Source organism: Agelaius tricolor, unplaced genomic scaffold (genome assembly GCF_023055355.1).
Source record: "Agelaius tricolor isolate 1412-34295 unplaced genomic scaffold, bAgeTri1.0.p SCAF_9, whole genome shotgun sequence".
Classification (NCBI taxonomy): Eukaryota; Metazoa; Chordata; class Aves; order Passeriformes; family Icteridae; genus Agelaius; species Agelaius tricolor.
This window is the reverse complement of record NW_027269269.1, coordinates 28364594-28390601: the sequence shown is the minus strand read 5'-3', so window position 1 is coordinate 28390601 and position 26008 is coordinate 28364594. Positions and strand designations below refer to the sequence as shown.

Sequence of the window (26008 nt, the reverse complement as noted above, 5' to 3'; positions counted from 1 at the left end):
CGCTGACTGCACCAATATTTGAGGTGTATGAAAAACTGCTACCAGCATTGAACTTGGCACATATCACTGTTTGCTCTGCTTGAAAGGTATTTGTAGCAAGGATGCCATCTTCCTGAATTCAGCCATTACTTACTCAGCCTCAGTTTGTCATTTGTTTGCTCTGCTATCTGATGCAAGTGTACACCATCTTATTTCATTAGACAGTGTTTTATGGTCATGGGACAAACCTAAAACTCAGGTTCTGGTTCCTGGATAAAACTTCTGAATTAATTTCCTGTGAATAATTTTCTTTTCTTTACAAAAGAAGTTCATTTACTAAAATATCCCTGTCAAGTGTGTCCTAAATGGACTGAATGCTCTAAATTTTTTTTTTGGTGAAAATCAAATTACAATTTCTTTTTAAAATTCCAGAGACTTTTGGAAAAGCATTTTCTACTCTGACCAGTGGAACTTAAGCTTACGGGTTGTGTCTGTTGCCTTCCTATCTTGCTGCTATGTTTAATAAACACTGTAAACCTGACATGTTCCCTTGCTCCAAAGTCTTCCTTCTGAAAAGGAAATATAAATTAATCATACAAGGAGCTGAATTCTGTTTTTCTAATAATGAATACATAATCTTAAATTCACTGTGGAAATAGTAAGGTGGTGTGAGAGTCTGTCTGAAATATCCCTCATCTGCCTCATGATCATCATTGAGGAGACCACCGAAGAAACAAGACTCCTCCTGTCTGCTGATCTTGTAGGGGAAAGTCATATGCCTGAGATCTGAGAGCATTGCTAAGTTATTGTTTTCACAGGTGTTGTTTGCTGTATGCTACACTGAGCCCAATGAGAAGAAGAAGGGGGCACCGTGCCCTTTTTGCAACAATAGCCTTGGAGGCTGTCCCACCTCTTGGCCTCGCTGAACTTCTCCTGAGTTTTGGGTGGTCCCCCCACAGAAGACCCTCACCTGTTTTACAACCACCATGACAGACTGAGATGTAAGAAGCCTCTCCATCAAGGACTGAGACATGAAACCCCTATGTGAAAAGGCCCCTGTCCTCCTTCCAAGGACTGGGACTGAAACCCCCAGCCCGGGGGAGGTGTGTGGGGGAGGCAAGCTGACCAAACCGAGATGTTTGCCTGCAGGTTGTGACCACTGGACCAAGAAAACAATGGCTCTTGCCCACTGCTGAGTGTACCCCCTTTCCAAATACCATTCTTTCCCCCGAAAATACAATAAACTACCTTTGATTCAGTTGCAAAACCCATTCTCCCTTCCTCCATCGAAAAAGAGTATAATTGCAGTCCAGAGGGACTGGATGTCGGAGATCTCCCCGACGTAACAGGCGGATCGTCGACTGGACCAAAGGACTTCGTCTCTACGTTTGGTATCTATATCCCCCTCTTTCTCTCTTTCTCTCTCTTTTCTCTCTCTTTCTCTATCTTTTTCTCTCCCTTAATCCCTCTATCGCATTTTGCTGTGGTCATTCAATAAAGGTGCATTTGTTTTGACTATTACTGCAAACCCCCTGTGCCGTGTTGGTTCTTTTGCAGCCTGAGATCAAATCCACAAACCATCACGAAACCTGTCCGTGAGGACGGATCATGACAGGTGGCCATGGAGATTCCTATTTAAAAATTTAAGCACATGAAGAAATTATAGTTCATGGCCAATGAGGTTATGGATTCTCTTTCTTTGGAGGTATTAAAAACTGGACCAGAAGAGATCACAAACTCTCTTGTGATCTGTGAAATAACTCTAATGGTCCTGCTCCACAGGTCCCTTCTAACTCTAAATTAGATTTTTCATCCTATTTTTACACACATACATTAATCTGCTGCCTTCAAAAGGAAGCAAGAGACACTTGTATCAAACCAGTACTTCAGATTATTGAATTATTGAGACCATTTCCATTTTGTGAGGGAATAACATTTTTCTTACAATGTTCAGGATAATTTATGTGGGAAAAATATAGTGTAGATGCATATATACTCCTGTGTATGCTCAAAGGAAGTGTGCATCAGATCATCTTTCTGTCCACAGCCCACAGAGCAGCTGTGCTCCATTGAGACAAGATGTAAAAAAATATATATGTGTTTTGACTTTGTCTTAGACAGTGTTTGGGGAGAGTGTTTTGGGGATTAGAATTACTGGCTATGGAATTCTTTATGGGGGAGCAAACCAGGTTTTAAGATCATGTAGGTCAAAGGAATAAAAAGGCTGCTTCTTCATCAGGGTTTTCTTCAAAACCAAACCAAACCAAAAGAAGGCAAAACAAAACTGTCCTTTTGTCTGGAATATCTCAGCTATCCATAAGGGAAAACAGATACTGCTTACTAGTACTTTAAATACTTCCTACCACCTGCTGAAAACACCAGCATACATTTATAGTGAATCATAAACACTTTCTTCATCATTTTTGTAAAACAGATTTTTTTCTTTGATGTTATTAGCACTTTTGTCATAATGTAAAACTTCTCTATTCTTATTCCTCAACACATTAAAAATAAACACACCAGCCAGAACTAATGAAAAATCCAATAAAAGTATAAATAGGAATACATTTTTCAGAGCCTTCTTCCATTATTTATAGAAAATAATTCTGTATGCATCTGGTCAGACAAAGAGAGTGCTGGTGGTCTTGGACTCCCCCATCACCTACCTCAAAGTACAAATAACAAGAGAAACTGATAAGCACCTATTCACAAAGAAATGGCTCAAACCCAAACAGAGTTGTGGCAGATGGCTTGCACATTTCAGGGGAAGCACAATCTGTGATTTCAATTTGGAAAGTTCTGTGTGGGACTGGATGTTTGCTGATGTGTACAAAGCAGTGAGGGGAAGGGATTCAGACAAAGTCACTGTATCTTTGACTTCTCTGGTGGTTGGTAACGTGTGTGGTATTCAGTAGAACATCAGCAATCATTCCAGGCTATGAAGCTTTCTGGTGCCCCCAGGCAAAGCTTTGTAAAACCTGGAAAGGTTTACTCATACATCTGTTCATGGTTGTCACAGGAATTAGCTATTTTTCTCATACCTGTGGACAGTAGTTATTTTCATCCTAGTTTATTTACTGTGTAAGTGGAAAGGGAATATTTTGTTAGTCACTATTCAGAGCAACATTCTAATTTTTTCCAGACAAGCCCTCTGTCTCTCTTGGTATCTGGACATTTTAGTTCTCTTTTAGGGTTAAAAGCATTTACATTGCTCATAACTGCAGCATCACTACCATACATACCGTACTCTACATAGATCTTTATAACCACAAAACCAACTTCTTTTCTAAGGTGAAGAACTAAAATGCAGACCCCACAACACACATACACATGCACACACAGACACAAACACTTGCCTTTAAATAGAAGGCTTAAAGTGTTTTTCATGAAGCATTATTGGGATTTGGAACTTTAAGTAAATGTTTCTGAACACAGGCCAGCTTTTAGAATTCTTATAAGACATTCCTCATCAAAAGCTAGGAAATCTGCTTCTATTGTCTTTGCTGCTTTTTCTTCGTAAACTTTAATCTATTCTCTCCCACTATTACATCTTGTGAACTGTGGAACAGACCTGACTAGGTCATGGGATTCATGACATAGGAGAGCCAATATAACTGAAACATGCGGGGATTTCTCCTGTTGCAGGCTTTGTAACAGTCTGCAAATGTTCAGCTATAGTTTCAAGTTGACTTTATTTCTTTATTCCTTCTGCCAAGTGCCTCCTGTGGGACAGCACACTGTCTTAATGATATGTTTTCCCCAGTGAGGATCTTATAATGTGCTGGAAGCTGGATGACACACTCAGAAGTGCTGACAATTAGTCTGTGTGAAGAACTCCATGCAGAGAAAATCAGGAGGCAGTAGTCCTGTGAGCACCCACTCCTTCACAGAGATTTTCTTTTCATTTTTGGAAGGAAACAAGTTCTGAAGCAGAACTAATTGGCTCCTATCACAAATTGAATTCAGAATTCCAGGGTGACTTGAGGTGAATTATGTAGGCTTTGCCATTTTTAGGATATGGGAATCATTTACACGTCAGAATTAGGCAACTGGCATAAGCATGTAAGCAGAAGCAGACCTTACATGATGTCTTCCAGATTATTTAAACCTGTCACCATACAGAACAGCTTTTCTAGACAGCTACAGCCTTTCTTGACTACATTAGAGTTTTACAGTGTCTGTGGTCAGAAGATAATTGGTCTGACGATCCTGTCCTTAGTTTGATGTACAGGGACATTTTACACTATTCCCTTACCAAAGCAGGGTTTAAAAGGGATCTATATCTGCTTTAGGGCCAGAAAAATGTACTGCCAACTTTAAATGCTGATGAAAATCAAGGAATTCATATTTCTGTGTCCCATTTCTCTAGCAGATATAAAATTTTATTTCCTTTATTTCCTTTATCTCTTATCTTTCTACAAGTGAAACTATGTGCTTCATTATATGTTTTGCATTGCTGAATGAAAGAAAATCTTCACTTCATGTGTGAGATGGTGTGATAACAAGAATACAAAACTGCAAAAGAAAGACCTTTTTACAGACCCTATTTGGATTCAGTGATTCTATTGCCCTTCCAGTCTGACTTAATAATGTATATGAACAGTTTAAGATCACAACCAGCTCCTGAGAATATTTTTGTATCTTGTGCTCTGAATCATGCCTGGATACCATCCAGCAGCACTGACCCTCTCTGCTGCTGCAAGTTGCCTCCCTTTCTCTGCATCTCCTCAGGACTGACAGAGTGTGAGAGGACCGTTTGAGACCACAACCTCTCTTCCCTCTTGCCTTTTCCTTTAGGGGATGGAGGTGGGGAAGCCCTTCTCTGGCTTCACTGGAGGAGCATGGGGAAGAATTGCCCTTGAACCTATACCTGTGTAACCCCTGTAAGCTGTCTGATGTAGAAAGCAGAGTTTCTCATCTCAAAGGAGGCTGTTAAATGGAGTCTGGTGTACATCTCAAGGATAAAGAGTAGCATCCTTTTGGGAGAAGGCACAGTGGATACTAATAAGTATTGAAGCAAAGTTCAGGAAAAAGAAGCTAGCAGGTAAATGGAAGAGGAAAGGGACAGGTGGAATATTAAGCTGCAGCATGGCACTCTCAATCACTTTGTGAATCATTATCAGAATCAGAAATCAGTGAGTATCATAAGTCACGTGCTATTAATGAAGGGCAAAGTTCATTTCTCGTTATGGCCCCGTGTTGAACCACCAGTAGTTCAATGCATAATTCTCAAGTATATCTGGAAAATATACTGAACATTTCTTAGGGGAAAAAAAAGGGAAAAAAAGAAAATGGATACAATAAATTACCCACTGAACTGTGTGCACAAAGAAAATAAAAAGACTGTTTGAACAGCTGGAATTTAAAACTTGTTATATTCCTGAGTTATTTATTTTAATAAATGAACAGCTACAATTAAGGTTAAAATGATCATACATGCCGGAAGAGAAACAATCCTGTTATTATGGCTTCCAAGAACTCATACCCTGTGACTGTGCTGGTAGAGGGCCCTGTGTTATTGGTGGTAACTTTAGATAGACATAAAAGCATTTTTAACCACAATCACTTGAAGCACATGAACCACTGTCCCAGCTTGTCTCCGTAGTAGCCACAGAAGTGGTAGGAATCTAAATAAAGTGTAACTGAAGTGTCCACAAAGGCTTTTCTAATGTTTGCCTCTGCAGTTGTTTCTGGACAGTACTTACCTTAAGGGAGAAAATGTAGTCTTAAATCTCTTGGGTTTTTTACATGATAATTGGCTATTATTAAAAAGTATCCAAGTTTTCACTCCCAGTACTGAAGGAGAAAAAGCAGGTCAAAAGGCAGTTTAAATATTTTAAAATGTCATGATACCTTTCCAACCCACATTTTGAAGCCCTGACGGTGAGGAGCAGTGATTGTGGATATGGAGCATTGTACCTGCACAGAGCCCCTGGAGGAAGTGGCAGAAATTCCTTAGGCAGAATCAAGCATAGAGGAAAAACTCCTCAGTATCTGCAAGATTTTGATGAGGGATGTAGCATTCAGCAGGACTGCTTGAAGTAAATACATTTGATCTAATGTTGTGTGAATTCTGATTCCACTTTGCCAATGAAGTTGATATGTAGCAAGCACAGGGAAGCTCCCCACGTTCTGAAGAAATGCTCTGGAAGTAGTAAACACTTTTATGTGGACCCCATCCAAGAACCAATGAAGTTAATGAGCGCAGGATTTCAACCTCAAAGTCATTTCTAAAGGTCAGTGAAGTAAAAAGAAGGACTGCGATTGATTTTTATGGGCTTTCAGTGCACTTGTTTTTCACCCTTGGGAATTTCAGTCAGATTAGAACTTTGTAAGTCTGATCTGAGCAACAAGAAGTTGTCCTTTTGTATTCTCCCACACCCAAAACCACTAAAAACTCTTCCACATTTCAGTACAATTAGATGCTGCTGTTCAGGCCTATGGAGAAGGTCCAACCAGAAAAAGTAAAACCAGGAGAGAAAGCTATACATTTTGCAATTGTATTTCATCATTTATGCCACAGTATGCATTTTTTCTAAATGACATTTAATTTCTTCTTTCTTCTGAGGAACTCCCTTCAAAGCAATGTTTTCCTAAATAAATCCAGAAGTTTCCACATCTCAGACAAATGAAACATCGTGCATTTAGTCTGATTCCAAATAATTCCACTTGAAAACATGTTTTCACATTTTGTTTGGTGAATAAAATGAAGATAATCAGAATTGAGAAAAAGGATTATTGTTTCCCAGTTCTTTCAGTCAAATTGCATGTCTGCTTTTTGGATTCTCTATGAATTTTTTTAATGCTCTGTAAATGAAGCACAAAACTCATCTATTAGGGCAAGGAATGAAGGAAATACATCTCATGCATATGCTTAATTAGGGCTCAGGAGTGTAGTAGGTATTCTAGAAAACTCTATCCTTCCTCCTTCCCACACACATGGAGCAAACTCTTCAAATGAGAGAGACTGAATATGGCAAGTCTAGGAGACACCTTCTATTTCCCACAAAATGTAGCTGAAGAACATTATGCAATTTTAGGTACTGCACCTGAAAGTTCAGAAATGAAGAAACATTCATGGTACAGCATTCACTGACAACAGCAGACTCATTTGTTTTAGCTCTAGTAGCCAGTTGTATGGGCTGTGGTCTGTCCTCCTTCAGACAGGCAGTGGTTCCAAAGAGCTGGGCCAGTCATCCTAGAATTTTCCTGTGGAACAGATCTTCCCATAAGTGTTTCTGTATTTCTCATGCAAAACATTCACTATTGCCTTAAGTCCGAGGCTGCCTTCTTGTGGAGCCCACTATTGTCCTACTATGCTTCCCTGCATGTAATTCAAGGTCCTTGACTTTGGTGGATGGGCAGCTGTTGGATCAGAGTAGCTGATGCTCTCAGCCATGATGCAGAGCTCTGGTTAAGCTCCTCTGGGGAGACTGTGTGGAAGACAGGAGGTGCCTGCTCCTGCACTAACACTTGAACAGTTTCAGAGAAGCTGCTTGGATCCTTTGGGTCATACCATGGAGCAGGCCCCTCTATGCATGAGTGCTGCAGCTCCACTCAAAGGCAGCCAGGGGTGTAGGCAATTATCAACTGCTGCAGGAAATCTGCATCACTAGAGCATACAGTACCTGTATGAGCAGGTTTTCAGAACATACTGCTAAGGCAAAAAGGGTTTCCTGGCATCAGTTTCAGTTTTTGGATGGGTTTATTTTGAATAGAGTTAGGCACTTTTTCTTTTTTCTTTTCTGAGTGAGCAAAAGATGTGGTAGAAGAAATGGAGCTCTGGAGGCAATGAAACAGACAAAAATTAGTTCCAAGATCAACTGAAAGAATTTTGAAGACTAAAAAGCTATTTCTCTCATTCTCCTTATATGAAACATTTGTCTATGGAGAGCCAGAGTGGTCTGCTTTGACATCTTTATATCTGGTTTAAAATGTCCTTTTTCATTAGCAAGACCTACCTTATAAATAAGAAAGCACAAAAAGCTTATTTTAAAAGCAATGATGATGACAAAAGAATAGATTAAAATATTTTGTTTCAGAGTGAATTAAATATTTGGAGTTGCCCAAAAACACCTGTTTGTTGTTTCTATCCTGAGCCCTCCAAATGAAATCTAAATAATTTCTCCAACTTTTTCCACTCAGGAACAGAGGAAAAAAAACCCTTTATTCTTCGAGCTGTATTCAGAAGTTGTCAACCTTACATGAGTTATGTGAGTTATCTTGAGGTACAGTTATGTGACCTAAAATCTATAACTTACCAGGCCAAATACCAAGCATTCTGTCTGCTTGAACAAAGATTATTTTGCATTTTAAAGAAAAATATACTGGAAGTAAGCTAAGGATTTAGAATTTTCTTATTCTCCTATCTAGAGATACTGTGGACCTCAAACACAGATAGAAGCTGCAGTTAATAAAGTTTAGAAACTTAGGGGGAAAAAAATTGTAAATTTTATTGTAATATTTTTTTAAGAAAATATTTTTTAAAAATCACATTCTTTTAATTCTTAGAAATTTCTGAGCCTATTAAATACCTCACAGGGCACTGGGTAGCTTCCATGTCTAGCTCTGGTGAGACACTGGATCTGAAATCTGACATTGGTTCGGACTTGTTTATTGCATGTCTTACACCTTAAATGCAATTTAAAGCAAAAAACTACAAGGAAAGTATTGTAGTTTGGTACAACTGAAAGAAAAGGTCTATGATTAAGAGACAATTTGGAAAGTTTTTTGGGTTTTAGAAGTTAGATGTGGTCCTTGAAGGAGACTGGGAGGACCAAGGACAGTCAAAATATGAGATGACATTTACCTTCATTACATTGATATTACTTTTCATCATGCAAAGTGTTTGTTACTTTAGTGCCCTTTCAAGAGCACTGCTCTACAGAGTCCATGATCTGCATGAATCAGGCCACAGAAGTTATGAGAACTTCTACTCTGTGGCCTCTACCAAAAGGACAGGACACAGGGGATAGAGGTATTTTGTGCGCACAGCCCAGCAGGCAAAGGACTGCTCACAGCAGCTGTGCCATATCCATACACCATTCATGTCTGCAAGGTTTAAGATGCATTCAGACACTGGCATCCTAAAGATAGCAGGTCAGATATTTCCCAGACACATTCTCTGTGCCACAGGGACATTTCAACATTAACAAAGTGCCACTACAGCTGTCAGTGAAAAAGACAACTATAACTGCATCCCTTCTTCTTGTTCCTTAATAAAGGCAGAGGGGAAATGCAGGTATTCTGACCTGGACCCAACTATTAAGAAAAGAAGGGTGTTAATATGTGTATACACGCAGTATATATGTGTGTGCGTGTGTGTGTGTGTGTGTGTGTGTGCAGCTGGCATGCATGCTCAGAGCACTCAATTACCAGCAATCAGGCGTGTTCCATGGGACTCTTCACAGTCCTGGCACCTTGACTGCTCAGCCTGGTGACCTGGCTCTGATCCCCCTGCACCCATAGTTCCCTGCATTTTAAAGAGGGAGTTGTGACAGTATGTATTTCTGAGAGTCAGGATGCAGACAGAGTAGGTACACAGAGCATACAGCTGAGAAGTTATCCTAGATCTGACTGATGAGAAAGCACCTACACAAACATTCAGCAATGTAAACCTTGAAATAAAACTTATTTTCTCAATTTTCCATTAATACATTTCACTGAGGGTCATGGTTGCACTCATTATCCTAATTCCACAGACCAGGAAGCCAGCTGAGCAGTGAGAGGAGAGCAACACTGCTGCTATCCTCCAGCAACAGTGATGGAACAGTGATGGAAAGGGATCTCATATCTTTTTAGTCCTCTTCCACTGGCAGCCTTGTCTTGCACAGATTGAGAGCTCTGCTCCAGGTTGCTGAGGTATCATGAAGTGTGTTGTACGTTAATTACACAAAGAGACAGGAGAACCATTGTATACAGAGTATGTAACGTGACAGAAATTAAACTCAAATATATAATATTGGAAGCACACATACATTTGAAAATACATAAATTATTATGGAGACTAAATCTTTATATTAATTAAGTGATTTTTCAGTCACTTAGACCCCCTGAAAAAGGGGGAATAAAGTCACCCAGTTCCATGCACCTGAAATAGCAGGCCAGAGGCCTTTCTAGGTCCTCCCTCTGATGAGAAGAGAGAGTGCAACTCTTCTGAGAACAATTCAGTGTGTCAGTGCTCTGGGTCAATTCCTCTGGGAGCCTTTCTCTGAATACTGACAGGATGCATTGGTGAAACTAAGAAAACAGTGAGTTAACCTAGATGATAAAAGATAACTGGTAAAGATAACATCTTAATACATCCATGGCTTTTTACTCATACTAGCTACTGAAGTTTTTGCTTTATTTTCTCTGTCACTATAATGTTTAGGATATACTGACCTCCCAGTCAATTCTAGAACTGCTAAGTGAGGGCATGCAAATCAATCTATTCCCAGCACAGTATATGGAGAATATACAGACTTTGGATTGATTTTGGGAAGGATAGAGTTAATCTTGTTCATAGCAGCTCCTACAGTTCTATGATTTGGATTTGTGATGAAAACAGTGTTGAGCACACAGGGATGTTTTAGCCACTCTGATCAGTGCTTGTGCAGCACTGTTTCTCACGACAACGAGGCTGAGGGTGCACAAGAGGTTGGGAGGAGACACATTGGGGACAGCTGACCCCAAGTGACCATGGGGATATTCGCACCATAAGGTACTGTGCTTAGCAATAAAAGCTGACAGAAGAAGGAGGAAGGGGGGACATTTGCAGTGATGATGTTTGCCATCCTAAGTCATCAACATGTGCGATGGAGCCCAGCCTTCCTGGGATGGTTGAACACCTGTTTGTCCATGGGAAGTATCGAATGAATTCACTACTTCACTTTGCTTGTGCTGCACACAACTGCCTTTATTATTAAAATGCCTTTATCTCAAAACACAAATTTTCTCACTTTCATCCTCTCAACTCTCTCCCTCATTCAACTGGGAGAGAGTGAGTGAGCAATCTGAGTGGGAATGAGCTACCTGTCAGAGATAATCCACAGAATCTTCTAACATACATGTTACAGTACATTTTTCCTTGGCACTCACTGTACATGCACATCTATCATGTCACAGCACAGATGCACTTAGAAGTCATCAACTTGGTATTTTGAGATTTCACAGCTTCTGTCCTCAAGGCTGAGATGCAGGTTAATACTGTTTTTCAGTCTTAGATACACAATCTAAGAGCAAACAAATGAGCCTCTGAAGGGGACATTTTTTGCTACTGTGAACAAGGAATTGAGGCTGTGATGCGAATTTACCAAAAGAAAAGGTAGTACACATTCTGCTTAAGAGGTACCTTTTCCAACTTTAATGATTCTATGATTCTACCTCAAGTAATATCTGATAAAGCAAATTAACAACCTACAGAAACTGGAAGCCAAATGAGACAGGTTTTATGCTTGCACTGTATACCTATCCAGTTGATAGCCTTTGTTAAAGAAAAGTGCATCAGCAGCGAGAATTTGTACAGCTTGTTTGCAACATGCAATCAGCATAAAAGCGTAATGGATCCTTGGCAGAAATTAGGCTAGCAGAGCTTTGATCCAATGAGCACAAATCAAATACTGAATTTTCGTTATTGAAATATTTCATCAATGACCAGAGAACCCTGCCACTCTTTAGGTAACAAATAACTCATCATATGCCAATCCAAGCAATTCACTTTCTGATTTTGTGATGGCTGTGCAGGGAGCATTGCTTTCAATTCCCTCCCCAGAATACCCCCCAGTGACAAAAGCAGAAGTTACAAGCCAGTTGATGGCCAGTTACAAACTAAGCTTAACTGCAATTTGCTGCTGTTGAAGTCTGTAAAGATAAACCTGTGCTCACCAGCTAAAGAATAGGTCTCTTATGTTCTTGAAGAAATTAATCAATGCAGACAGCGACAAAATTGCCTCTTTTTAACTAAAAGAGTTTTCTTTAACTTTTTGAAACATGGCAAATCCATCCACTGCTTTTGGCTGATCTCTCTTGGTATGACTCCAAGTGTGAGCTGTAGCTCATTTTCGCCAAGGCAGAGAAGAAAGGATTTGCTGAAATTACTAGATCAAGGCATAAACTGTCTTTGGACATTGCAAATACTAAAATTTTACATGGGTTCAAGGAGAAATAGAAATTCATAGAAGACAAGTCCTCTGAGGACTGCTAAATTCAACCATATGTTGCTCAGAAACCCCTGAGCTGCAAGGGGCTGGAAGCAAGGAGGGTATTTGGGGAAAACTACTGAGTATGCCTGTTTACTTTGTATACTTCTTGGCTCATGTTGGAGGCAGGATACAGTGCTAACAAGAACTTTGGTCTGATCCGGAACGGCTGCTCACATACGTTGTATTAGTTTCATAATCACATCTTCCATGCAGACAAACTGTCTGCAATTAAAGTAAATTTGTATTTTCCTGGCTAGTTTGAAAACTGTAGCAAGTATTTACAGCTTCCACTTTCCCCGACCCTGAATGACCTGACACTACAAGCTCCCAGCTTGTGGCTCTGCTGCTTAACCTGGCATCCACAGCTTGGTGCCACGGGCGGCATGAAGCCAGCAGCACTCTGGTACCTCGTGTCTGCATGGAGAGCTGGGCCTGGAAACACATCTGGCTGTGACAGGGTGTGTGCCTGTGCAGCAAAGCATTTCACCAGCTGGGCCAACCCCTGTTGGCTCAGATGCTGTGACTGCCCAGCCCCGTCTGGGAGCCTCCCAGGGCTGGTGTGCAGGACAGGAGCCGGCAGCGGGCAGAAGGGCAGAGGGACTCCTTGCACCAGAGCTGCCACCAAAGCAAACCCGGTGGAACCACTGCTGGGGCTGCCTGCAATTATCACCACTTCTCCTGAAGCTTCCAAGCCACCCTTTGATACTTCCCATAGCCCTCAAGGGCAACACGACCTTCACTTTGGAAAACACTGTTGCAGCACAAGCAAGTGAGGAGGGAGAGGCCATTGACAATGTGCAGCTGTAAATCTGAGTTAAATAACAAGTTATTATCCTGGATTAATGGCTGCTTGCTGTTCCCGGTGCACAGCAGGAAATGTGACCCATTCACAGCAGACATATATTTGTTTAAATTAGCCTGCTAAAGTAAAACCCAAATGTAAGTGAAATCAAAAGCAAGGCCTTGGGCTTTAAAAGGATATGAAATAGGAGTGTCTCACACACTAACCTTCTGGTGAGAAGATATTCTTTCCTTAAGCAGAAACAACCACAGAGATGGTTTCTGACCAACCAATGCTAGAAATCAAGATTACAATTTTTGTTCTTTCTAGATTTACTGCTTTGTGCATTTTTTTCCACACTAATGGCCACAGTCCTTCTCCCTGACTTGTTTTGCCCTGGGTAAAATAGAGCATAGTCCTTAGGGGTGCCAGCTCCTGAAATGGCAGAAATCACTAATAATGACCATGTGCAACCATTACTGTGTAGGCCATCTGATTCTTCTAGTAACTTTTTGATTTTATACAACATGAAACACAATAAAAAGGATACCATCCATCTCTCTGCCATCAACATTAGAAATGAAAATTGCAAGTGATGAAAGTATTTCACAATATTTCAGAGAAAATGCATCTTTCCAGCCAAGGGTGGAAAATAATAACACTGAATGATAATTACAGTATAAATAAATCATGAGATAATTAACAGGTCTTGGCTGGGAGATTAGTTGAAATGTATTCTGTCATGTCTGGCAAGGTCACGAGCATATCAACCTACTGAAAACTAACCCATTTTTTGAAAGTTCTTTCCATTGAAAAATTCTCCTTAGATTGTCAGTGTCTCTCCATGCAACATCTTGGGTGCTACACCCTAGCATGGTGCTGCATCATGTAGGATTCACAGAGTCTTAGCCATCTACAGCGAATTTCTGAAGATTTCTGCAACATCTGCTGCCCAAGCAGAATGCAATCTGGTTTTACTTCATTCAATAAATGCAGATATTAGGAAAAGCAAATCTAGGCAAGTGAGAAAATATTAGGATGTTTCATGTTAAAGAGACAGTATGAAATCAAATTAAGCCTTTTTTTTGGGGAAAGTATATTGGAAGAGAAATTAAGCAATTAAGCAATTAAGAGAAATTAAGAAATTAAATATTCTCAGGGAATTAAATATAAAAGCATTCCTTTCTTTGGAATATGCTTTTTTACTCTTTTGTCAGAATGTTCTGTATCTGGCATACAACAAAGCTCCAGCTTTTATAAAGACTTTCAGACAGGCAATGTTGCTGAAAGATCTGTGTGGAGCCCTGGAAAGAACCGTGTATGGATTGGGACTTATTCCCTTCTATTTCAACTAAAGATAATATAAGATTTTTTTCTACTGTTGTGCGATCTAACTCACTACAGTTGAAAATGCTGAAAGTTGCACCAGTGTCTATTTGGAGGTCCAGCTAGATTTATAGCTGATTACACAGTCTTGAGAAGCTGCTATTTTTTGTTTAGTAAAATAAATCCATATAATGTGTTGGTAACCTCATAGTACAGGATAAGGGAGCAAAATTGGCTGATGGGAATGGAATGGTTGGAAGAGACCAGCCTGAGCTGATGCTCCCCAAAAGACACAAACAGCTTTTCCAGGCAGGAATAGGTGGGAAAGGAGGTGTACAACTGTCCCAAGTTATTTTTTTACTACCCAAGAACTGACGAATGAGAAGGCCAAGATGTCTCATTCATACAGATGTCTATCCATAGGAATCATCTGCAATGCAGATAGACGACAAGAGGGACCAAAAAAATGTATAGTTACTCCTGAGTCCTAGGCAAGATCAGGTCCCAAGAAACAGGGAAATTCAGTGGTTTTGGTAGGTTCTGTACTGACACCCTCAAAGATTGATGACCTTTCATAAGCCACTGTGTGTGGGTATAATAGTAGAATATAACAGTAAATGGTTGCTTTCTCTTTGTTGCCAACATCTTTGCTCCTCAGAAGGAAAGACTATTTGTAAGCTGCTAGGCAAAGAACTTCAGCTAGAGCCACTTCATCTCAGTGAACACCAGCTATTTTTTGCTTTGATGCAAAACTCCTTTTGGAGAGCAAATAAAGGGAATCTATTCTTCATTTTTCAGCAATAGAAAAGAAGATGCATCAACTGTGGGTGAAATAGGTGGAAAAACCAAGTGCAAGAGAGGGTTTCAGAAAGCTTCATCGGTACCATGGTCTAGATGTGTACTAGTAGTGCAATTGGTATCTAACAATCACATATTACAATGCATAGGAAAGGTAGATTTCAACATAGTTTTGTTTCCTAAAATGGAGAATTTTCTTTGTCATGGATGGGTGAAATGGGACTTAATATCACTGCAACTAGAGTGGCTGCCTCAGAGTCGACTGCCTGGTTTACAAAAATATCAGACTGGAATGAAAAAGTTAAAAGATCGCCCAAGATCCTTAGCCATGAAAATAATTAGATGTTTGAAAGCATTCATCACTTTATCACCACCTTGCAACATTTCAATGTGGTTTACATTTTTTCTTACTGTTATTAAATATGCCACTAACATTTCTTATTATTAGAAAAGAATATATTAAGAAAAACACATATATTTCTGAAATATAAAAAACACATATATTCTGAAATACTTTCTAAACTTTTCTACAACTTCTATAGTTTGTGTGTGCTACCTATTACTACCCACCATTCATTTATTTCCATTTTTTTCTTCCTGTGATGCTATTTGTTACCTAATCAACCATCCAAACTAAATGCTGGATGTGCTTCACTGTTATTCTATAGCTACTAAGAGACTTTTTGACATATCATGTTTTAAGATGCTGTAATAACTTAGTTAAACTTTTACTAGTTCAGTTGAATTTTCCATGCCTGGTGTTTGTTCCAGGCTGTTGTTATTCATATGTTTTTAAATTTCAAGAGTCATGGTTCAATTGTTTCTAAGAAGGAAGTTAGGGAAAAATAAGTTTTGCCCACATTTGAAAAAATTAGGCCATTTCCTGTATGCAATTTGTTTAATACTTTAAAGAACATATATGAAATTTGGCATGGGAAGGGACACTCCTGCCAGGAGCCTTTTTGCTGTCTTTGTGAAAGCTTTTTTTAAAAAATGCATTTGATACATCCCTTGTAAACCCCTTAATTTTCTAGTATCTATGATCTCAGGAGGCTCTTGCCCCACAAAGCATGGTCAGCGCTCCCTAGGCGGGCCCTGCTGCCAAGCCAGGCTAGTGCTACTGGGGTCAGGACAGCAATGGTGGCTCCAAATTCCTCTAGACTATGCACAGGAACTTAAAGCAAAGAGCCTCTTTCTCTCTCTGTGAATAACATGACTGCCACTATCCAACAGCATGGAAGAGGAAGCCCACTGAAGCATTCAGTGGTGTATGTGCTGGACAGTATAAATAAAAAGGAGTAGTTAAAAGTAATGAATCTAATCACAGACTGAAACCAGTGCTGTGTGCCTGTGAGAGACTGGATGAATGGAGAGACAAGTGGCTGAAGGAAGAGTCAGTGGGATCAGACAAGAAACACAAAGGTTGCCAAATTCAAGGATTTTTTCTTGGTTTAATTGTTAAAACTGAAAAATGTTATGTCTAGAAACTGATTTCTGATTTTTATATTATTTCAGTGCAACAATGTTGCTGACTTCAACTGGAGTTAGTCTCAGTTTTTGGCAGCAGTATGAAGAGCAGAATTGGATCCTCCAGTTGCACTAGAAAACTTTCTGCTTTTCAAAGGTACCAGTAAGAGTTATGGCTTCCATGTGGCTGTTACAAATATGTTCAGCCCTGGAACACATCAAGTTGTTCTGTAGACCTACAACAGTTCTCAAGTATCACATGCAGCAAACTAGGATTCTTTTAGCAAGAACAGTCAAGCAGGGCAGAAATGCATGACCCTTCCAAAACTTTAAATAATGTTCTTCAAAGTGAATAATGACATATTTGATTTGCTGCATTTTTCTTTATATTGAAGATGCCTGCATAGCAGGTGAAGAAAAGAAGCAAACCAGTTGCTTATCAAACGGGTTAAGCCATACAGAAATGTTTGAATTAGAAATGCCATGAAAGCAGCCACTTGGAAGCTTTGTTTCATATGAGTATTAGTCTATTTAATCTACTTTGATAAGGGTTTGAATTTGAATAGAGTATGTGTACCTAAGTATAACAAAAACCACTGCTACACCTGGTCATACTCTCAAGAGTGGATGAAAAGCACTTGGTGTTGTACAAAGCTCACTCTGGGATGGAGCACTTGAGCAGGAGGTGAGAGACCTCTAAGTCCTGCCTCGCAGACACTGCACATTCTGCTCCCAAAATGTGGCCGGCTGTCAAGTAATTCTTCCCCAAAACTGGAAGCTGAGAAAATTATTCACCTCTGAAAGGCTCCATTAGTCAGGTTTCTGTTAACACAGAAACCTGACTGATGGATGTTCTGTTACATTCCTCATTTGACCACTCATAAGGGAAAATCCTATGACTTTGCACAAAAGGGAAGTCAATGGCCTGGATATTGCATCCATTTTTAAAGAAAGAGATTTTGAGAAATAAAAAACCAAACCTCCGAACAAAACCTTATTAAGGCACATAAAATAAAATTTGCAAACACATGCTGGGCCAACTCCTGATCTCAGATGAACAGAAAAACTTTTTTAAAACAGAGTGAGCTGGAAGAGAGAGAAGAAGAGAACAGATGGGAGAAGCAGACAAAAAAAGGAACAAATGTAGACAGAATGATTAATTTATTTTAGCATGGACAGAACCCATTTATCCATAACTTTCTGCAATGAAACACACATACTTGTGTATACTCTATGTATACAATGTTTTGAGTTGGTACAGAGGTATTTCCTGATTGTGAATGGAAGGGCAAGAGGGAATGAAACTGTTTTTCTGGCCTTTGCTCAGAAAAGGATGTGCTTTTCCTTCTGTGGGAGTTCAGAACACATCGTACCATTTTTCTGAACTGGAGTTTCTATGAAGAGATTCTTCATGCTATGAAAATGTTATGTCTCTAGCTATCAGAAGTCTCTAGATCTCTAGATCTCTTTGCACTTACAACCTACTGATATTTTGAAAGTTACTGAGTTTAAACAGCTGATTGATCACTCACTCATATCAAAACAAGGTTTGTTTATTTTTCTAGTTTTATGCTGTGATAATTTAGTGCACTTAAACAAGGAAAACATGGCACAGAATGTATGTAGAACTTTCCATTTAAGAAAATATGCAGAAACAACACTATTAAGACACCAGTATCAAGCACTAAAATGTAAGGGGAATATCAGAATCAATTGCTGCTTGATCAAAATGAATGTGGCCTTCCTGCATGCAAACATTCTACTGCAACCTTTAATCACATGTCATCTATTACATTTTCCACACAGAAACTTTATCTGCTTCCAGTGGACAAAAAGGATGGTTCAAACTTAAAACAAAATACTGAATTATTGTCTTTGTCATGTGATGTGCAGCTGCCTCAGTCGCAGAATCTCTCAATTTCTCAGAGCAAATGACTGGTCTCTCAGCCAAGGACCACAAGGCCTGCTGATTAAAGCATTATACACAAGCAAGGTATTGCTAATACCCTAACATAAATCTAGATGACAAATAGAAAACAATAAGAAAGATTTTGCAGAGAACCCATTATTGACTGATACCAGCAGCTAACGCTAGTGTAGGAAACTACAGAATTTTAGCCACATTTAGCCATTTGTGTGGAACAGCACATTACTATGGTGTTATACCAAAACGTTATGCCCATTCCCCCCTTGCTTAGCTGGCATAAATCTATTGAGATGTCACTAACATGCTATCTGACAGCTGTCACATGAAAAGTGCTAACTCTATTAAAACAGCTCTGGGGAAAATAGCACCTACGCAGATGACAGGAGTTGCCTGAAATCCCCTTCAGCAAAGCTGAATTTCAAGGACAGTGATTCCATGATAGCTGGCCTTTATAGTATCAGCTATGAGCAGATGGCTTTTTTGATCAATGGATTTTAATACAACTTCAAAGCAGCAATAGAAACAGTGGTTCTGGTAGTGTTAGCTGTAATTTTATCAAGTACCTATCCTCATATTCAGAAGTCACTTATTCTTGAGTTCTTGCAGAAGTGACAATTAAACTGAGAGACAAAAACCCTTTTGTGGAGGAATTTTTTTTCCTCCTTTTTTGGAGGAATCAATTGAGAACTGCTGTGCTTGAAAGAAATTAGAAGAAAATAACTGCCAAAGGAGGCTTCTTTTGTTCAGAATTATTTCAAGAAATCAACTTCAAATCACTGTCAGTTTCTTACTATGCTTAGAGCAGTGACTGCCTGACTGTCATGGTGAGGGAAACTTGGACGCTCAGTATGAGTGTTTAGCAAGCTTTGTTTATTGAAGAGAGCATCAGACTTTTATCCACAACAAGTAATAAGCTCATACATATTCTGCAAGCTAAGCAATCTATTTGCTATACTACAATATCAGCTCTTCCTCATACCTTAGGGGTTACATCTTTCTTTTCTCATGTCTCTCTCGCTACTTGTTATTGTACTACAGCTATGCTCAAGGACACAGTGTTTTGCAGGTGCAGGGACCCAGATTAGCTGCATGCTCCCGATTCTTGGTCAAGAACGTGGCCCCTGTCACATAGCCATTCTTCCACACCTGAGTAACTTCTCTCTTCTGAGTTTTCAAGGGCCCAGTTACCAGCAAGGTAATAATCAGAAGCCACACACTCTAAATGCATAAGAGAATGTAAAATATGGGATGGACAGTTTGGCATGGAGACTGTGAGATCAGGATTTTACTATTAGTTTTGGCATGCCGTTTCAGGATGACATTGTCAAGATCTTCTCCAGATGAAAATCTTTGAAGGTCTAAGACTTACATCTCCCTATAAAATGATCTTCCTCTTTTCCTTCTCTGACTGATTTATTTTTATTGTGGCTAGGCAGGTTTCATGGTTTTTTGGGAGTTCCAAACAAATAGGGTTCCTAAATAAGGCTCTTTCCACAGCACGAGTAATTAACCAAAGTGATTTAATTTATATTTTCTTCATGAATATTCTTCCAAAGTCCTCTTATCAGTAGCAATGTAAAAATTATAGCAATGTCTTACGTAATTATTCTTATCCAGACCTGTCTTTGTGGATGTCTATGTTAGTGTACAGCCTCCCAGAGTGGTCATCCCTTCTCTTTCAAGGCTAAAATGAAATACATGGCCAAAAACTGTGGGCTGTGGTGCAGCATTCTATGGAGATTCTCGATAATTCATAGTATCAATTTATATCATAAAGGCAATGAGCACTGGGGAGTCTGTACTAGAGAGAATGGTGCAAAGCCCTTAACCTGAAATATTTATAGAGAACCTCCAGTTAAACACTATGTCTGCACACTGATCTGTCACTTGAGTTGAAGGAATGAGTGGAATTATTTGCTTTGTCTGCCTCTCAAGCCTTTTTTTGCCCATTAGAAAAGAGTGCTTGAGGTTTTTTTATTATTTTTGATCAATAAATGCATTAATTTCACATTTCTTTAGATGTCCATTCATGAACTTGCTTCAAGGAGGCAAAGGTCATATCTAGGCACCTAGAAATTAATTGCACAGATGGGAAAATACATTTAACTTTTCACATTTTTATGAAAAGCTTTTTCAAAAAACCAAACATTGTTCGTCAACTAAGTATTGCTTTTTGTCAGGAAAGCTGTTGGGAAAACCTCCAGTGCTGGAAAAAGCCATGTTTTCATGGATTTAGTAAGAAAAAGACATAATAAAATTGGCCGGATTGTTTCATTTTTATTGCAGTTTTGGGGAATAGTTAAAACCATGGTGCTAGACTTAGTGCAACGCCCAATATCCCTGGAAACTGATGATGCAGAAAAGGGAGCAGTGAATGGAAGCACCTCAAGCTAACAGCTACAGTGTCCAGAAACTTGAGCCACTTCAGTGCTAAGCCCAGCAAGGATTAGTGATCTCTTTCCTGACTGGGAACAGCATTCCAGGAGCCTAGGATAAATGGCAGGGGCCATGAGGATACAGTATCTTTATATCCATGCTCCCTATATCAGCAGCTTCCCTGGGTGTCTGCCTGAGAGAAATCTAAAGTTTATGGGGTGGCACCCCATAACAGCTGGAAGACCAGCTAAGGGAAGTTCAAATACAGGAGTCCCATTGAGCCCTTTTTAAAATAGGAATTTAAAGGAAAATTATTTCCTAAGTCCATTCAGTGGTACTATTAGGACTCCAAGCCAGACCAGTCACAGAGACCCAAAGTAACCTGGAATTACACCAGTTTTAACTTGCTGACCAATAACAGAAAAAGATGATACCAGGGGGCTGGAGAGACTTAAAAAAGTTTCAGTCAGAGAGACCAGAAGAAGAAAGGTGATCAGAAGAGAATTCCAGGGATTTACCAATGGTAAACTTCCTCAGGACACCTAGGAAAATAAGGTAGAAATAATATATTTTCACTTTCTCTGGAGAAGGGGGAAGGGGAACTTTAGGAACTTCGACACCAAAATGCTCTGGTAATAACATGAAGTGAACACTTTTTATGCCTGGCATATTATGGTATATGAGGAACTGTGTTAATCATGTAGTGTATCCAGGATACAATATAATGGTAGGGTATTATGCAGGTATAACCTATATACACCTTTCACATCCCCTCTATACACTGCAATTTTACAAAAGGATTATTAAATTGCAACCAAAATTTTTTAAGAGATAGAAGGATGTAAATCCCATAATTATGTATTTTCATTTTTTGTCCTCTATCAGTCAAAATAATTAGTTTTTCCAACTATTTCCACAGCTGATACATTTTTATTACTGCATTTGAATAACACCCTTTATCTTTACACAGTCATGCAAGGTGAATCTGCTGTGGAGTAAAGGTCCAACTCATTGATGCCCTCCAAAAGACAACTTGCAGTCAATATATTTTGAGAAGGTTTTTCACATGTTTCTCACATTATGTAACTTTAAAAATTATTTGAATGTTGCGGAGAGGTGGAAGGAGGGAGAGGAGCTCAGGCAGGTGATACATCCTTGTAAGGGACCCCAATTGCTGCAGCATAAATATCATGAAGAGACAAAGGGACAAAGCAAATTTTAGAAATGCTTTGTGTTTATTTGTGCATTTGTGATATCCTCCTATCAATATGTGCTTCTAACAATGTCCTAATTGCACTTAAGCAACTCTTACCCTTCCATAATGTTCTGTATGTGAAAATAATCACATTCTGCTCTTGAATTTAATCTCATGAGGCCAAAGTAACACAGGTCATATAAACTTTCCTCCTAAAACATGTTCCTCACTTCCCATTTTAATTACTGACCCTCTACATGACTTTCAGTATGAATTCATCTTTCTGGAGCACAGATTTCTTCAATTTTTTACTAATGCTTTGTACAACACTGTACAGAGAGAGATGCTGTGTTGATTGGGAATGTTTGTCCTAGCTCCACCCACACATCACTTACTGAGTGTGACAGTGACAACTGACAGTCATGTTCAGGCTGCTGCTAGGTATCTAATGCTACTCGTTCTTCTTGACTTCTTCTACTGTCAGTGGTGGGAGTGATGAACTGGGCCCAATTTATCCTTTCCTCAGAAAGATATCTGAGATAACTGGCCAGGCTGCCCTTAGAAAAGGTCTTTGCCTCTCTCAAAAGGAACTCAGAGAGGATGCTGGGAGGCATTTCAGATTATGCATCTGTCTTTCAGATGTTAGGTGTTAGCTGTTTCAGGTGTTAGGACTCTTTGTCACAGGATCTTTTCTCACAGGGGGATGAAGTCACTGCCATGAGTTTTCAGGACAGGAATTCACAGCCCAGTGAATTCTTTATTCAGGGAATGGGGGAAAGTTAAGCACACAAGAAAACAAGTCAGGAAAAAACGTGTGCTGAGCAAGAGCTGCCTAAAACAGATGAGCAGAAATTATCAAATGAGCAGAGCAGCTACAGTCCTGCCACTTACACGGTTAGTGAGAACAGCAGAAATCTCATGGTTTTCGCTACAACTCATCCCTTTTGGCAGCTGGCATAACTGCTATTGCTTTCTTTAGAGAAAGAAAAAAGATGGGCAAGGGTGAGAACAGTACTTTGTTTCCTATCACAGTGTAAGTGGAACACAGGCTCCAAAAGGAGAAACCTCACAAGTCCAGCGAGTTTGAGCCCACCTCTGTCCTCTCCCAAGATAATAATCTCAGCTCTAAGTACTAGCTGTGATGTGGAAACTATAGCACTTAGGAAAGCCATACAAGACTGGTAAGGCCTGGAGGTTGACAAATAGAGAGGACCTACTTTTTATTTCAATTTTTTTGCTTACTTGTTTTTGTCTTGCTTCTGAGTATAGGCACCCAGATTCCTGCTGTGCTTTTTTTCCAGATTTCAGTCCTCAAATTCCTTACTCAGCAAAGTTTTGAGGGATGCTCTCAGTATTCCCTAGATTGCTGGGACTGCAACTCCATTCCTGAAGATCTAAAGAGGCTGCCAGAAACAAACAAATTGCAGGCTCCGGGGAATAGTGTGGAAAGCCGGAATTGTTCCACAACTCTTTAAAATCAGACCCCTGTTTATTTTGATGCCCTAACACAGATTCAAATATTTAACTTCAGGCTGTGCACTTGAAAGCTCTGGCTTTAAAAACCCTTTAAATCTTCTCTTTGGTGGTTTAGAGTCACTGAATCTCATCTGGCCTTCCCATAATGTGCAATTTCCCCTTTGAGAGTACACAAACAGCACACCACTAGGACAGCCAATGCAGGCAACACTGGCAGCACTGGAGGCAGCAGGAGAAGGCCAGTGGTGAAGTGGAGGCAGTGGTGGGGCTCACTGTCCTCACTGGTCCCAGCACCCTGCAGACACTCAGCCCCAGCACAGGCCTCTGAGCAGCTCCATGAAAGCAGAAACAACCCTGGAGGATGAAAGGACAGCTTGTCTCCTCTGTGATCTGGGCAGGAGTAATCTGGTTTGGATTAAAACATCCCTGATACTTTTACTTATGAAACACCTTTAGAAAGGCAATGTGAGCCCCCTGAGGCACAGCAATTCTTACTAGAAGCTTCAAACTTCCAGCTGGGCACTCTGTAATGAACCTCCAGGATAATCTTGGGGTTTTTATTGGGCAGCTTGATCTTTGCCTGTGTGCACCAGTCAGGTGAGGAGAAAGAATCTCAGATTGGGAGGCTGGTGAGGATAGGAGCATGGCAAGACCCTCCACTGCCATGTAGGTGCTGATAACTCTGCAAAGAGGGTACAGGCAGCCACCCCAAAGTAGCAGGGCCAAAAATCAGTCTCAGTGAGCAAGAGTTCACTGGCTGGAACAAAACCAGGCCACTTGGAAGTAGATAATGAAACTGTTCATACTTCACTTTCATTATTTGGTGTTCACTCACCTTGCAGAAATTTATGGTGGCAGGAAAAAAAGGGAGAGAGTTAGACACAAGATATGAATTTTGCTTTTGCCTTGAACACAGAGTACGTTAGTGCTCTGCAGATCATGCTTTGGCAAGAATAGCTTTTAACATTTTAAATTAATGTCTTATTTTACCTCAGTGAAACTTGTTGAGCTGGCAGTCTTTATGACTGAAGCCATTTATTGAACACAGAGCACTTGCTGGGATGACACTGTCAGAAGTGACACCATTCCCTCCCATTTTATACTGCCCAAAAAGAAGAGGCTGCTGTACTAATGAGAGACTATATCCAACTATGAATAAAAATACTATGTTTCCACCACTAAAGCTACTCCTGGAACTCCTCAGGGTTCCTTTATTTTTATGACCTGTCTGTATGCACTTACTTTAACCCTCTGATGGTAAACTGATATACACTACTATAAAAGACAGCATTCTTTTACAGTTCTGGACGACTGCCCATGGGCTTGCAGTCCCTCCCTCACTAGATATCATATTATTCTCCTTCAAGGAGAATAATATTCACTATGTAAAGCTTACTATTCAGAGCATATTTGGATCTCCTTGACTGGAAATCATCCATACACTCCCTATCAACTCCTGCTGGAGCTTTCTGGTGGGATGGCTACATTATAGTGAGTGAGGATTGAGAAAAGGTTTTCAGGCTTTGAGAAGAGCTGGGTTGGTGCAAGAGTTCAGGACTGTCAGGGGAAGGCTGTTATTATACAACAACCCAGGCAGTGCCCTCCTGATCTGATACACCTGTTGGCTCTACCTGTATTTCTTCTTCTATAATTTCCTTCAAACTGTAGCTGGTCTGCCGAGCCAAGATTTTCCTAGAAGATCCAGCTCCTGAAATTCTCACTGACTAGAGTTACATGGGATTTGCAGCACCTTCAAAGTCAAAACATGAGTTTGGACAAAAAAATCTCAGGCAAAGTCTGAATTAGGGTACATGATGTTATGCTTCTAAATGGCTATCACTTCACTCTCCAGTTCAGCAAATCTGAACTTGTTCCTAAAATTGTTCTCTCCTTGAGCTTGAGATCTAAATATCCTGTACCTAGGTGGTCATACTGGAGTACTGGACCTGGGCTAGGTATAATCTTTACCAGCTTCTTGGAGTGCTTCTGGCAACAACAGCTCGATACTCTTCTCCCAGAGCATGGTATATCCTGTGGGATTCACTACTAAAAAGCCACAGCTCTCTTACATTTTCCATATTTCTTCCACCCAGGAGATTTTCTGGAAGGTGAAGAGGTAGCCCCAAAACACAGCCTCATCTTGGACCAAGCATGGGCTGGTGTGGTGGATCAGCATTCGTCTTAAATAGAATGAGGGGGAGAGTGTTTTTCAGGACAATAGTAAGGAATTTAAGCCTTTTACTTGAACCAAGGTAGAACTCAATATGAGGACCAGACACCTTATGGAGCATCTAGGAAAAACTGTCGCTCCCTAGACAAGAGGAGTTGTTTAGGCCACAGGCTACAGCTTTAGTGAACAATGAACCAATGTGCAGGACCATGAGCATTGCCAAACTCCCAAATACTTTCCTGTGGAGCTCAGTTCATGTAGCAGTTCATTCAGCTATATTTTAATGAAGTTCTGCCTATAATTCCTGGCCTAGTGAAATAACATTGCTTAA

At 40.0% G+C, this 26008-nt stretch overlaps 1 protein-coding gene and 1 long non-coding RNA gene across 3 annotated transcripts in view; both read right to left on the bottom strand.

Moving 5' to 3' along the window:
* The window catches only part of DCBLD2 (discoidin, CUB and LCCL domain containing 2), a 428333-nt gene that overhangs the window by 191038 nt on the left and 211287 nt on the right, over positions 1-26008 (bottom strand). The window lies entirely within an intron of this gene.
* On the bottom strand, positions 4900-9445 carry LOC139593203 (uncharacterized). The gene is made up of 3 exons (XR_011680211.1): positions 9355-9445; positions 7608-7761; positions 4900-7188 (listed from the first exon to the last, which is right to left on the bottom strand). It is a non-coding gene; the product is annotated as an uncharacterized lncRNA (long non-coding RNA).